Here is a 2,731-nt window from a genome sequence, read left to right as displayed (position 1 = left end):
ATAACATACAGTTACCATATGCTGTCAGCATTTCAGCATCAAAAATGTAACATAATATTACCTAAATAGGAGAAAATAATTTACCACTTTTAACTATGGAAAACATTAAATAATTACAGTAATGCTTTGCTGACATTTTGTTTTGTGCTGAATCACTGTTGACAGAAATTTAGAAACCGTTAGACTAAGGCTTGCTTTCATATAACTAATTTTGGTTGGAGGTAATGAAGTCACACCTAAGTGATCAGAAGTGAAGTGTGGCTGTTGGGTGTTGGATACTGTATTGGACAGGACAGACGCAGAACATATCCACTACCACAGTATAATCTGTTGACGAACACCGTTGTTATTAAATTCATGGCAAAAAATTCAGGTGCACTTCATAAGTTCGTGAAAAATTAATTGGAAGTATTGCAATTTGGTACAAAAATCTCACAATTGAAAAGTAAGCTTTTTCTGCAAAGTCATTGAAATCCATGATTGATGCAATTCATTGTCTGCAGATGTTTTGAAGAGGCCTAGCACATAAGTAAAAAATTCTTGGTGCAAAATAAAGCTCTTTTAATTTGATTTCCACAACTCTTTAAAGTAATTTTTATGTAGCATACAGGCAACAGTTCATAGAGCACATGGATTAACAACTACAAAAAATGCTTGTAGGGAAGCAAAAATTGAAAATAAGTGTTAACAGAGAATGCACTGCTAAAAGTGCTGACTAATTTGGCTGAATTTTAGCTTACTAAATACCCAGTATGGTTAGTCTCTTTTGAGTTTATACTTTGCTTATAGAAAAGTATTTGTGATGTCTCAATACATTTGTGCTTTGATCAGAGTAAATGAAAGTATTATGACGCTATGACAGACTTTCTTCCACTCCTTTCCTTTCTCCTAATAATGCTGTTAATGTTCTCCACTAAAATAGAGTCAACCTTGTTCTAAGCACTGATCGAAAGACTATGCACATATTGTCTGATTTAATCATGTAGTAATTAAAGTCGGATAAAAGTAATTTTCTATTTCCTTTTCCTTTATATGACGCCTAGTTCTCATTAACCCTAATATAATCATTTGAAATAAAATACCCATGTAAACATAGTCAGAAACTTATTCCTTAAGCTAAGTAAATATATAATGGGACCTGGCACGACTGCTAAATTGCTAAATCCTCACCTTGCAAGTGTGGGCATCCAATATGGGCACTGGTTCATTTCCTGGATGCCCCACTTCCCATCCTGCTCATCGCTTATGGCCTGGGAAAGCAATGGAGATGGCCCAGTGTCTTGGGACTCTGTACCCACATGGAAGATCTGGGAGAAGCTCCAGGTTCCTGGCTTCAGAGCAGCTCAGCTCTGGCCATTATGGCTATTTGGGGAGTGGAACAGCAGATGGAAAATCTTTCTTTTGTGTTTCTCCTTTTCTCCATAAATCTGATCTGCCTCTCCATTAAAAAAATAAAAACATACATATATAATGTACTCATAATGATGAGATCTTAGTAAAGATTCTAGGGTCTGCAATTGACCCTGCAGTTGGGGGTGTGCTTTTGGCCCAGCATTCAAGCTGCCAGCTTGGATGCCCACATCTCATATCAGAGTGTCTGGGTTCAAGTGTGGCTCTAAGTGAATTCCATCTTTCTGCAAATGTGCATGCTGCAAGCCTCTCCCAGCTAATTGAGGTACTGCCTCAATTAGCTGGGAGAGGCTTGGATTGAGTTCCTGCTTCCTGGTTTCTGCCTAGCTGAGCTCCAGATATTGCTTTTGTAATAAGCCACACCTTGTGAAACTCCACTGTTCTCTGACTTTGTAATATCCTCTGTAGCAAGAGTGCCTTGCGTCTGTCCCACTCACCATATAAGACTCCTGAATTATTTGGTTTGGCCCTGCCAAAAATTTTTTTTTAATTTTTTTATTAATTATTATGCATTATGTGACAGTTTCATATGCTCTGGGAATCCCCCCACCCCTCCCCCCCACCCCTCCCCCCTGGTGGATTCCTCCACCTTGATGCAGTATTACAGTTCAAATTCCATCAAGATTCTTTCCTTGCAAACATATACCCAGCATAGAGTCCAGCTACTCATTGTCCAGATGGGTTGAACAGTTTGTTGGGGAGACCATTTCTGGTCCAAAGTCAGAGCTGGTAGAATATCATCCCAGTCAATTAAGAGTCTCAATATAACATTAACAGCAATTTGTAACATTATGGAATTGACAAGGTTTTGCGTAACCAGTATGTTAAAAAAAACAAAACAAAAACAAACAAACAAAAAAAAGAAGCAAGTTCTTAACCACAACCTATGATTAGCTCATTGACATTTCAATTTTAGTTCATATACAGGACCAGCTGCTATATACCTTAAAATGGCTATAAGGTACCATTCGGCTGTCTCGTGTCTATTTCATTTTAGTATTTAGCCATTTGTTGTGTTGAAGTATAATTTTGCTGATCTTGGCAGATTTTAGGATAATCTAGACTGGCTTGTAACTCTAACAAGACATTTGTCAGCAGTTAAGGTGCAGAACATTTTTTTGGGGGGGTGGGGGAGTGGTGTGCAGGAAAGTCCACAACACCATGGTAAGGAGTGACTAATCTTTGTGTCCTACCCAGCGAGGCATTAGCCAATCCATGCCAGCTCTTTCCTGTCGGATTTCAAGCTCTACTTTTTGTTGTTTGTCTATTTATTTTAGGTTTTTTTTAGTTTGTATGATTGCTTGTTTGCTGTGAGGGGTTT

The sequence above is a fragment of the Ochotona princeps genome, chromosome 15 (genome assembly GCF_030435755.1).
Source record: "Ochotona princeps isolate mOchPri1 chromosome 15, mOchPri1.hap1, whole genome shotgun sequence".
In the NCBI taxonomy this organism is placed as follows: Eukaryota; Metazoa; Chordata; class Mammalia; order Lagomorpha; family Ochotonidae; genus Ochotona; species Ochotona princeps.
The sequence above is the reverse complement of the archived record's forward strand: the minus strand, read 5'-3'. Positions refer to the sequence as shown.